Source organism: Stegodyphus dumicola, chromosome 1 (assembly GCF_044657685.1).
Source record: "Stegodyphus dumicola isolate Sdum_Otavi_A_Nest chromosome 1, ASM4465768v1".
Classification (NCBI taxonomy): domain Eukaryota; kingdom Metazoa; phylum Arthropoda; class Arachnida; order Araneae; family Eresidae; genus Stegodyphus; species Stegodyphus dumicola.
The window spans coordinates 73,763,349-73,776,377 of NC_140768.1; the positions used below are offsets into that span (position 1 = coordinate 73,763,349).

The 13,029-nt window shown below is 34.0% G+C and overlaps 1 protein-coding gene across 2 annotated transcripts in view; it reads left to right on the forward strand.

Moving 5' to 3' along the window:
• The window catches only part of LOC118194999 (cell adhesion molecule 1-like), a 308,441-nt gene that overhangs the window by 70,416 nt on the left and 224,996 nt on the right, over window positions 1-13,029 (forward strand). Inside the window, exon 1 of one of the 2 annotated variants that reach the window (XM_085816247.1) lies at window positions 3,783-3,801. The exons of the other annotated variant lie outside the window; for it this stretch is intronic. The gene's annotated coding sequence lies outside the window, so the exon portion shown is untranslated. Of the gene's footprint in view, window positions 1-3,782; window positions 3,802-13,029 lie in introns of those variants that run through there. 2 annotated transcript variants of the gene reach the window in all.

Here is a 13,029-nt window from a genome sequence, read left to right on the forward strand (position 1 = left end):
AGAGAGTTTGGGTATAAAGTAAACATTTGTCAGCTGGATATATATGAGAGATAACATTAGGTTTTCTTGAAGCAGGAGGTGGTCCTCTACTTAATCTGTTCCGCCAAATTAAGTTAATGGCACTACAGGGTTATGAAGTCATCCTAGTCATTACTAGCAATTTGACGGTTAGGCCGCCTTTCTACATTTTACATTAATCTTTAGTTTCTCGGATATAATTATTTTCATTCACTTGCTTCATTATCTCTAATATGCCCTTGTTGCAGTAATAGTCCGTGAACAGTCTATTCACAGGATATGAGATGTAGTCGCAAGGAAAGAACTGCTGTCGAAGGTGCTCCGTCAGAGGGCAGGAGAGCAGGTAATGAAGTGCGTCCGCGTCTTCCCCGCTAAAACCGCAAGAACATTTGACGTCTGAGCAATCGTCTGTAATACGCTTGGAATTTCCCGTCGTTGGTACAGGCCTGGAGGAAGAGACAATTGCATTTGAGCCTCTTGAGAGTAAGTATTGGGAAGATGTTGTAAGTAAATCTTCCTGTCCCTTCTTCCTGCCATCGGGATAACCATATCTGTTGGAATGTTGTCTTGAGGAGCCTTTTTGCAACTTCTGCGGAACGCAGAACTTCCTTGTCAATTTCTGGTTTGAGAGCTACGGTCACAGCTAGTTCATCCGCTCGTTCGTTGCCTTTCTGCTTGGTGTGTCCTTTTATCCAGCTGATCTTTAAAGGGATGGAGGAGTCTAACGTCAAGAGGATCTCTCTAAGTGCTTCCGTGTGCGGATGGTTTGGAGGAAAGGAATTCAGCGCATTCAGAACACTCATGCTCTCTGTGAAGAATGAAGTGTGAGCTGCTGGTTGCGTACTTAACCATAGTGGTGCTTCTTTGATTGCGAGAAACTCGGCTTGAAAAACTGAAGCAAGGTTGCTTAGACGGAATTGTGCTTGATAAATTTCTTCATTGTTCGAAAAGACCGTGAACACTGCCCCTATTCCTCCTGAAAATTTTGATCCGTCAGAGAAAATCTCTCTTTGTTGTTCTGAGGGTGGCGATTTGCACTAGGGAAGGATAGGTAGATCTCCTGGATGTAAGATAGGGGATCTTGAAAGATTTCTATGCTAGTATAGGATAGATGTAAATCTTTTTTAGTGTGAAGGTCCTCTTTGTGGTGTAGAAGTCGGTAGATTGATCTTTCTAATTCTGCTTTTAGGTCGAGTGGGAGCTTGCCAGCTAGAACCTGAAGTGCTGCGGTTGATGTGGTGCTATACGCACAGGATTACTCGCTGTATTTGTTGTAGTTTTTGACATATTCTTCTTGTGCCATTCATCCAGACTGGGATGCCGTAGAGGATCATGCATTCAATTGCATTTAGGTATAGATGTTTTAACAGGCGCCACTTTTGGCTCTACTTGCCTGTGATTGTCCTGTTTAGTTGATTGATGATTTGATGCGTCTTATCTCGGACTTCCGTAAGGCATGATACCCACGTGCGCTTCTTATCAAGCGTGAATCCGAGGTATTTAATGGTATCCTGGCGTCGCAGTGGATGCCCTTTCCACTTTATGCGTGGTGGATTCGCGTCTATTTTTGAGCCCTTTGGAATGACTATCATCTGTATCGTTTCGATACTGAAACACAGTTTGTTGTCTTGACTCCATTTTGTAAGTAATTTGAGTGCTGCGTCTGCTTTACGCTCTATTGTTGTCCTATTGCATCCGTCTATTAAGAGTATAATATCGTCGGTGTAAGCTTGTAGCTTGGCATTATCTACAAAGTTGATGCTTAGCGCTGAGTGTGCAATTATGTTCCACAGGATGGGTCCGATATTAGACCCCTGTGGGGCTCCTTAGTGGTAATTTATTGTAATATTTAGGGCGTCTCTTTTGTAGGTCAGTTGACGTTCTGTGAGGTAGCTTGTAATCAGTTGGTAAAGATTTTTCTGACATCGCAGGTCTTTTAGTTTTGTTTTGAGAGATGGCCACTTTAGTTTATTGAATGCTGACGCTACGTCAAGCGATATTATACACGTATGGAGTTATTTGGTCTGTTATTTAAGATGATGTCTTGAACACGGTTGACGGCGTCGGTGGTGCTCCGCTTTTTAGTAAATCGCATTGGGCGGGGTTTAGTAGTTTGGTTTTGACCAGTTAATACGTTAATCACTGCGTAAGCATCTTGTCAAGGACTTTGCCCCACGCTGAATAGATAGGTCTGTAAGAACTGGGCATGGACTTTGGTTTTTCCTCTTTCTGGAACAAGAACAGTTCTGCGTTTTTCCTTTCCTTTGGAAAATAACCTAATTCAAGGCACTTGTTAAAGTGTGCTAGATTCTTTTTGTCGTTCGCGAGCCTAAGCTCTTCTAAAAAATTAGCAATGCCCTCGCCGGGAATCGAATCTAGACCTTTCAAAGCTTTTTAACCTTGGCGTTCAAGTGAGTGATATGGAAATTCCAAGGAATTAATTAGCAGATTTTGTATCACTAAGTTGTAATTTACATTATTTTTCTTGCTTAATAATGTTAAAAGCATAACTTTCAGCACATTTTTATACATTTTATCTAAGCAATTTCTATCTTGTTTAGTTTACATGAAAACGTCTACCTACTATTGAGAAATAATAATAATAATAATAAGTATATTTTGATAAAGGAATAATTTGATAAAGGGAAAGATTTAAATAAAATAAACACTACAGAATGTAATTTATATTAAAACCCAATCTTTGAAGCATAATAATAAAAATAGCTACTCAAATAAAGCATTTTTGAGATAAGAAAATTTCGAAAACGTAACGTGTAAATCTTTGGGTAGGAGTCTATTTCTAGAATTATTAGAATTATTTAGAATGCTCTATTTCTAAAATAAATTATTTGTCAACTAAACAAATAAAAGATTACTCTTAACGTTTTAACTTAATAATAATTATTTCTCATAAGTTTTAAGTTCTAATTCGTAAATATAATTAATTGCGAAGTATAAAATGTTGTGCATGTTATTTAAATAATAGAGTATAATAATAGAGTATGACTATTACGGTTTTCATGATGTCGACATTAGAATTTTGCAGCACTAAAAATGGTATTTAGGAACAACAAGAAAATGCCTATCATATAGCTTGTTCATGAAGCGGATGTATTTCTGATAAAGCACGCAAATGGAACAAAACTATGCTTTGCAATTACAATGATAATGGAGTAAAAATAATGTAGTATTATTTGACATTTTCTATTAACACGATTCACACTTTTGGATGCTAGTGTTTAAGTTTATAACATGAACTTAAAAAACAATTATTTGCTTATGGCAAATTAAAATGAAATCTGTCGGGAAAATTATAAATACATAATCTGATGATAAAGCAAAATTGGTGATTGATATATCCTGATTAGTGATGATGAAATGTGATAAATCCTAATTGGTTTATCTTCTAAACCCGTTATTCTTATAAATATTATTTACCAATGTCTCATCACCCAGAATGTTGCCTAGAGTGCACCATAACGAGCAAAGCAATACTACACCTGCCAGCAGGTACTCTTGATATTGTCAATGCGGTTCTGCTTCACTTAAAAATCTTGCTTAGATTCTCTCTTTGTCATGTAGATAAGCCTCGAGTGCCCAGATATAACCAAATACTAAATTTTGAGGTGTATTGCTGCTGATTTAGAATGTAATTTTTGTAAAAGTATCATTTTCATATCTCAGAATTATTTTATTCACTTGTTAATAAATATGTTAAAAAATTCCATGCTTTTAACAGGTTTCAAGTCTAGCAATCTGGATCAATCACTTGACCATAATATGGTATTTATTTTTTTTTACTTTCTAGATATTTATATTTATTTTAAATAACCAATTTTATCTAATTTGTTACTCTTTCCTATAAGCCCTCATTCCCCTAATTGTCAGTGTCAGAATATTTAAATTTTGTAGCGCGCGTGAAGGAATACAAATTCCACTTTGAAGGAATAGTTTAAAAAACGATTTTCGGTAGGAGAGATGGGCTACAGCCGATACCTCTGCTGTTTAAACGTTTGCTTATCGCTCGTTCATGTGACTTAATTGCATTTACTTGCTGCCACTAGTTTCGATGAGGGTTTAAGAAACTGGATCTAGCTGAGCCCTGTAGTTTAGTTCTATCTCTTGCTCATATCTTTAAACTTTTAGTTTCGTTATTTGATTTCAATTACCGCCCAAGCAGAGGTGTAGTTTGTTAGCGTCGAGTTGACGCATTATAAATTTTAAGGAGTTAATAAAGGGCTCTTTTAACCCTTCTTTTGTGCAGTTACTACTACTCCAGTTTTCACACAAAAGTAAATGTACTGAAATCTACAACTTTTTTATTTATATCTGCTGAATAAATAGAATTATTTGAATTTTCTTTTAATATGACAGGATTATTAAAAATTTAGACAGTTCCTTTCGTCCAGATTTGATAAAGAGAGATTTAAATAAAATAAACACTACAGAATATAATTTATATTAAAACCCAATCTTTGAAGCATAATAATAAAAATAGCTACTCAAATAAAGCATTTTTGAGATAAGAAAATTTCGAAAACGTAACGTGTAAAACTTTGGGTAGGAGTCTATTTCTAGAATTATTAGAATTATTTAGAATGCTCTATTTCTAAAATTAATTATTTGTCAACTAAACAAATAAAAGATTACTCTTAACGTTTTAACTTAATAATAATTATTTCTCATAAGTTTTAAGTCCTAATTCGTAAATATAATTAATTGCGAAGTATAAAATGTTGTGCATGTTATTTAAATACATTCCAATAAGTTACTCCATTCCTTTCCAAAAATAATTCTTTGCATTGAAAAATTTAAATAATGCCTCGCAAACGCTAGAGAATTTTCAGAAATTTTTCTTTGAAACTGGAACACAAACTAATGTTTCATAAAGTGAAATTCTCTCTGCACACATTCTAAGAAATGATTTTGCACTTATAATTAAAAAGATAATATGTTCCGAAGTTTCTGAGCAGATCTCTAATCGAGCATTTCATTAGTAGTTTTTCGAACAAGGAATTCCATGTCGCCAACTTTTAGGCGTTCAGATTCTACGGTCCTCCCCGCTCCCTTTAGACCACCGTTCCAAACGATCTTTCTGGTGAGTTCTCGAGGGCTCGTTATTGAGATAGTATCTAGCTAAAGTTACCAACTGCTCTTTTCTCTTCCAAATGTCCCAGGTTAATGCCCAGATAAGCCAAAATGCCACTCTTAATGTAAAATGCGGCGCAGGGGAACGAAAAATGGCCTCCATTGTGAAGCAGACCATTGTGCTTTATATGAGAATTTAAAATGGCGAACTGGTCTAATTTATCTGCTCCCATCTTGATGTGAAAATAGAAGGAAAATATTCAAAATGGTTGAGAATTCCTCGGAAGTCTTTATGTTTATACTTTGATCTCGGAAGATTGCATGAATAGAGTTATAAATAATGCAGGATGAGCTGCAGCTCTGATAATTCTTTGAGATTCAATCTAGATAAAGACTCTGTACTGCTTTTAGTGAAGATTCTAAAGCGCTACAGTATATTTTTTTTGCGGAATCCTAGCTCATAAATCTACAAATATTGCAAAGCGAAAGAATATGTGAGTTCTCGAAAGATGCCGTATGGTATAGTTTCATTTAGCACCTAATATTATTAAGTCCCCTGCTGTGATTCCAGTAAAACATTATCTGAAATTTATTGTGAAAGTAAGATTTTAGATATGAGAACAGTAGATTAATTTGAATGTTTAAAAATGCAGTTTGCCTGAAACAACCATTAATTAATATGCAAATTCGTAGCACAAAAACAAGGAATGTGCTGAAATGCATTTTAAGTAAATAGAAGAATAACTCATGAATATTTTAATAATATTCAACAAACTTAAGGATGTTTAGTTTCACGAAGAATGATAAATATGGTATACACTATACGCACAGTCACTTACTATGCATTAGATATATGTGAAGAAATTCTAGCTAATTATCTAATTTTCTTCAGTTAATTAATGCTCTTCTAAACCAATTCCACAGGATCAGCAGATAGATATATGTGGCAGCCATACTATTTTGAGGAATGAACGCTTACTATGTCTTTATATTTTCACAGCCATATGTCAATCAGAAAGAGGTTTAATCGTTCGGAGTTTTTAGAGAGATTTTCTTTGCCCCTTCATACACGATTTTATTTCATCTAGCCAAAATACGCCCAGAAAATTCTTCGTATATATTTTTCGTCATATGAAACTTAGAAAAAAACTAGCGCCATCTTTTGAGTAATATTCTAAACATCTGTAAAAAATAGCAATTGGAGTCATTCTTTCTTTTATCACAAACTTCAATCACTGACCCATTAGTTTGATTCCTAAATTGTAGAGTAAAAAAGATCATTTTCAGAAATCCTGTGCTATGGAATCAATATTCTGTCCTATAAATTCTTAAACTATATGGCTATCATATTTTGAAAAGGTTATAGAGTAAAAACTGATACGCTTGTTAATTGAATGGGGAAATATCGCGAAAGAGATATCGGAATTTTTATAATTTGTATCAAGAAATAAAAGACTAAGACTAGTATTATTTAGGTAATAAGACTAGAACTGTTTAAAGAATAAAACGCGAAGGTTATTTGTCTTAAAAAGGGAATCTTTAAGATGTTTTCATTTATATTACACACTGGAAAACACAGAGTATTTCTGAAAGAAACCATCAGATTCAATAAAACGCAGTCTAAATAGCACAGAAGTAGGAAAGTCGGGGTCTTTTCGGTACTGGGGCACATAAGCTGCCCTCGAACGAAATGTCCTCTCGGAAGGCTGATGGAAAAGAAAGAGAGGGTGGAAGATCTTCTTATATGTTTGTCCTTGGTGGTTCCTGTTTTAAAATATAGAAAGAGCTAAAAAATTTCTTACCGTCACTTATAAGATAACCAAGACCTAAGCCAAGAAAAAGTGCAACCCTCTCTTCTTGGTCCAGATAAAATTCGCGTATTGTGTTAAGCAGTAGGTTTAAATTAAGAGGTTTTTCAAACAACAAAAACGGAAAAGAATTGAATGTTTTTATTTGTTATGTTACACCTAATTGTCATTTTATCATTAGCAAACACACTCCTTTTTTTGTTCCTATGCAATATATTTGAAGAAATAGATGTACAATTCTGTAAAAAAAAATTCTGTATCTCCCATTCTACTAGGCCGATTGACGATATTTAATTTGCTTTTTTTCATGTATCGAAAGCGCGGCTTAGAATACATATTACATTTATACGAAGCACTGCTTTAACATATTATTTTTGAGACAAGATCTGATGCTTTCTGAAATGGCGTATCGCGTTTTTTCCATATTTCAATTCAACGACTCAAATTATCCTTAAATACTAAATTTTGTAAAATTTAGTGAGAAAATTAGCAAGAAATTAAAAAATTTATCTTGGCGCACATTTTCAGTATGCGCGAAGAATAATTCGCTTGACGAACTTGTTAATTTATGGTTATAGAGTCATTACGTTATTTTGTTTTGAAACAGAAAACAGAAAAATGAGCAATGCTCTCGCCGGGACTCAAACCTCGGACCTTTCGAATACGCACTGAGTGTGCTGACCATTACGCCACGAAGGCATGCTGAAAGAAGGGAGAAAAATACCTTATATGGAAATATCTTTTCTTTTCCGTTTTATAATGCATGAGCAGAAAGAAAGGTGCATCGTTCAAATAATTTTAACAAAATGTTTAACATTTGGCGTTAATATCGTTTATAACAAATATGCCAAATTTCAAACCAGGCCGGTATATAATTTCACATATATCTTCGGAAACTTTGAATATAAAACCTAAATAATTTGCAGTATGCCTAGAAATACATCTGTGTTAAGGGGATGAGTTACAATTCAAAATGTTTTTAAAACTTATAAAAATTGCTAAAAAATACAAATTTTAAAAATAAATCAGGAAATATCTAAGAACTATATTTGGACTGAACCTAAATTTCGATTTGTGAAAGAAAGAAGCAAGCAAGTTTAATAATAAAAAAAAAAGATATTAATTTCTCGCATATTTTGCACAAGATCCATTATTATCGAAGCTATTTCCTTTAACTAGTATACCGATCGAATGTAAAATGCTAGAAATATTTAAAAATATTAATACATACGTATATGGAAATAATGTTTCGTAACGTGAATTAATGTTTACGATTCGAAGGTAAATAACTTCAAAAAATCCTTATTACTTTGGATAAGTTTCATAACGTATATTTCTTATACATCTAAAGACACGAGGGTCACTTTGTGAAATTTTTCGTTATATATCTAAATCGGACAGCTTATCAAATCTTAGGAGCTTTCAAAATAGTTCTGTTCAGTATCAATGCACTTTTGTAGGCGAAGTTTTTAAAAAGTCGAATGCTTAAAGCCATCCATTTCTTGGAATCAATGAAAAATATACCTTTGTAGCCTCAACAATCTCGTTTTCGAAATGAAAATGACAGCCACGTAAATTTTGTTTAGATTTAAAAAATAACCAAAAATCGCCCATAACTAGATCAGGACAACAGGATTCATATTCTATTACTTAAATGTGTTTGTGTTCAAGAAATTCAACTTTCAGTCTCTCTGAATGAGAAGATGCATTATCACGGGAAAGCATGAGTCTTCCTAATTTTAACTTTCTATACAATGTGTGGAAGACACTCATAGGGACCATTAGGTGTTTTATTTCGATGCAAGAGACGCAAATGATGTGCAAGGCTCTCCCCATGATTTGAACTTCAGCCCTTCCGATTGCTAGTGTGATGTTCTTTCCGACTACGCCATGGAGGAACAGGATGAGGAGACAGAAAATACCTTACGTATGTGCTTCAATTGTCAAGGAATGACTGGAGAGGTGAGGAAAACCTTTGTAGTGGCGAATTATCGTCTACCCCTGGGAAGAGGTCATTTAAAATTTTTTTAGTCTAGAAACGGGAGAAATTCAGTAATGCCCTCACCGGGATAAAAATTCCGGGCCTTCTGATTGATAGGTGAACGCTTTTTCCAATCACACAATGAAAGCAGCGGTAAAAAAAGAAAAGGTTCCTTACAGACTTAGTAAGGAACCAGTTATCTGTACCTGTCTTATTCAGTTTCTCTAACTTCACTAACAATTAACTCATTCATGGAACGTGAGAAAACAGTATGTCCGTTTCTTCACCAGTTATATGATTTCGGAAATAATGTTGGGTCCACTAACATTAAGTAATTTTAAAGTTTCTTTACTGCTTTTAAAACATTCCTCATTTTCGCGTTTTCTTAATTTTTATGTAATATACAAGGACGGATTAGTTTTATCATATGCAGTTCTTCATGAATAATTATATGTATAGCTGTAGATCCATTATTCAGTTGGTTCTGTATTATTTGATAGGTACAGCGATTATTATTGATTAACATTTTTCGTACGGCCTACACATTTTCCGGAACAACAGATGACAAAGGTCTTTTCTTGTGCTCTACAGACAGGAGAAAATTTCGACATCTGGGAAATTCTGTAGATCATCTAAATAAGTCAGACGAAATAGAGCTTTATTTCCATATGCTAATTTTAGACGTTAAAAAATGCTCTTGACTGAGCCCATTTTTAAAGTCAGAAATTCATAGCCGATAACTCTTTCGCATCATCTTCATTGTCCGTTATTTGAAAGTGTATTCTTCGATAGATAAATTTCAATGCCACAGATTATTCTTAATGGGCATAGTAGCATTCAAATTTACACAACAAATAATTTTCTATTAGCGATATTGTTCGTACCTATCTCAAAAGTTTTAGAGTATAACCTACGTATTATGCTCATCTCTTACAGTAATACAAACTTACATATTACATATTGGAAAGAATAATTATGAATTCAAAGCAGTTTTCAATTTTCCGAAAGCTTGCTTAGTCTAAATTGCATATTTGCTTTAAAAAATCGTTTTTCAGTTTTTCACCTGACCTGCCGCTTCAGAATTGTGTCGCTTTTTAAAATAATCTGTCACATTTCGTAGTTTCTGTATAGAAATCTAATTGCCAATCTTTTAGCATTAGCTTGCAACTTCTTTTCAGTATTTCTCAATTTACTTACACCAATCTACAATTTCTTCGAATTAACCTGAAATCACTCAGCGTTAATCTCGCAATTTATCCTGAAGAATGGAACCCAATTCCAAATCTATAGAAAGGAGAGCTTTCCGAATCCCCTCTCCCAATCCTGATGCTGTCCTGGAAACAAGGATCCAATTTTTCTGCAGAAGCCATGCGGGAAAGCAATCGGAAACCCTCATTGTCTCCCTACAATGGTACAAATCCCGAACAACGATGAGTCGCCTCCCTGTTCAAAAGTGTTCGAGTTTATTGAAGACGAGGACTGCAAGTGATGCGAATTGATTGAATCGGGTCCCCTCTTTTGTGAGAATCCCTCCTGATAAGAGGAGGAGGGGAAGAGACTTCTGCTGGACAATAGGCCGGACACTGAATCGGAACTCCGTGGTATCTGGTTTGTTCTCTGGGTGTCGTGGATTAAATGACGATACCAGTTGTACTAGATGGATTCTTTGCTACCGACTGGGAAAGCTGAGACTTAATTCCGCCCTCGCAGTAACTAGAATGGCAGCACAGATCATTTTACATCTCCAAGAATACATTTATATTGTCTAATTAAACTTTAATTAATTCTACCAATATGGTGACTAAAAATCATAAGAAAGCAATATAAACTTATTATATAACCAATACTAAACTCCTTCTGTATAAAATTTATTTTCATTTTCCGTTCAAAATGAAATGCAATCCTGACACAGTGAAAACAGTTTAAGATTATAAAGCATGTATTTCAGTCTGTAGTAAATGAACAATTTTGACTTGTCTTTAATGTAAATTTGAAAGGCAAATACTGAGTACATTTCAAGAAACAAATGATAAGAGGTTTTTTATTCACAATCGAAGTAATCGAAGTGAAAGCCTACTTAATTATTGTTCTAGATGTATTGCTACTTGGCTTAGGTTAGGCTTTCAGCTCCATCCATTGAGAAGAGTATAAAACATGTTTATCCCCTTTTAGATATTAAATATTTGTAAAGTAAGAAAATGTTTTGCATATCATTCTAATCGTAATATGATATTATCTTAAAATGCTTTTCAAACAAGTAACTTATTTTTGGTCAAAATCTATTGCTTGTTCCCTTAAATTTTATTTTACAATAAAACATATTTAATATATTTTACTACACGATATAATACTTCCGCACAAAGTATAGTGTCGATGTGGTTGAACACGGAGAGTTTGGATCCACCAGATCGTCCTAGGAGGAGCGAACAGGACTAGACCTTTACATAATCTCCACAAACAACCTTTCTCCAAATCCACATTCATACAAGAGAGAGCGTATTGTATGCAAGCCATACAAAGCATCTCGAAATGAAGAATCGTATTATATTCAAGGCAGTTTCATATTTAGGCTGTAATATATCTTGAACGTCATATATTGAAACAATTAGAAACTTGAAGAAGAAAAAGACCCTGGAACGTTGCGTGAATACTCATCTTAAGTACACTCTTAGTATAATAAAAACATTTGAACCCTCTCATTTACTTTTAATATAACGGGTATCCCAGAAAAAAAAATGTCTTACGCAACAGTTCAAGCAACTTACGAAACAAACTAACAAAAATAAAATAAAGGTTCCTTTTAAATTTACATAAAGTTTAAATATAGCACACTATTCTCTTTGGAATTCAAACCAATGAAAAGCAACGGACTTTTGTATAAATTTGAGTCATTTACAAGTTACTTCATAAAAATACCTTTGTTTAATCTTGCAGGGAGCATATAATTCATTTATGTTTTTAATTTTCGAAGTCTTCCGTTTAAGAATCAATCTTCGTTATGTACAAGAATGATGTAATTTAACTCTAAGCTTATGAACAATGAAAGATTGGGCAAAAGTTCGCGCCAAAAGGTTTCTGTTCTTACAAGTAATGCTCTCTAATTCTTGAAATTTCTCTCATGTGTTATGAAAATTTCTATTTTAAAGTAATCATTGGAAGAAAACGAGAGTCATCTCTAAAGAGGTAATCATATACTCTTGTTAAAAATTAGTCTTTTATAGTCATAGACATTTCTGTATGCTTGATGTGGCTCCATTTCACTGGAAGTAAACCTTTCCAAATTGCACAATAACTGTCTATTGCAAATTCTGCGAATCTCGCTATTCATATTTACGGAAAATATGAAACATTTACCTCGTGGAGCATACATTTCTTCTCTATCAGATGACAAAATGAATAGTAGAATTTCTGTGACGCAAGTTTCACGGAATTATTAATGACATCGTTATTTCTAGTTCCAGTCTATTCTTTAAACTCTAGTTTATCTTTTCTCTGAATCTCTTACTAATAATTGACTGAATTTTATGAAAGCGAAAATCAAGAAATATATACTGTTTTAAAATAATTGCATTACTGCATTGGCTGAAAGGTTGCTATAAGCCTACATATTTTCAGTTCAATAAATTAATTAAACACAGTAATATTTACGACTACGATATTTGTGGTTACTTGACACATTTAATAAAAAATATATGAAATTAAATTTTTATTTATTTATTTATTTATTCGGCAAAAACCATTCAGTTATGAAGTTATTTCTTATCCAACTAACTGCATTTTCGAGAAAGAAACAGAACACGTCGTACGCATACTTTGTGAAGAGTAATTCAAAAAATTACGTGAATTTAATTCCATTCCTATGAATTGAGAAAGTCTAGAGATTGTGTAAAATTGAACTGTATTAAATTTCGACTTTTAGTTTTCTCTCAAACCGTAATTTGAAACCACTGTTGTTGCTGTCTTGTCCATGTATTTCATGGAAGAATGCTTGCCAGAGCCTCAAGAAGGTTGGACTTCTAGTTCCCCCCTCCCTATTTTAATGGAGAGCTACCCGGCGAGGTGGGCCGAGGCTTTCCCACCCCTCTCCCGTACCATCAGACCACACGACAGGGCTTTCGACTCACCATGTATTTA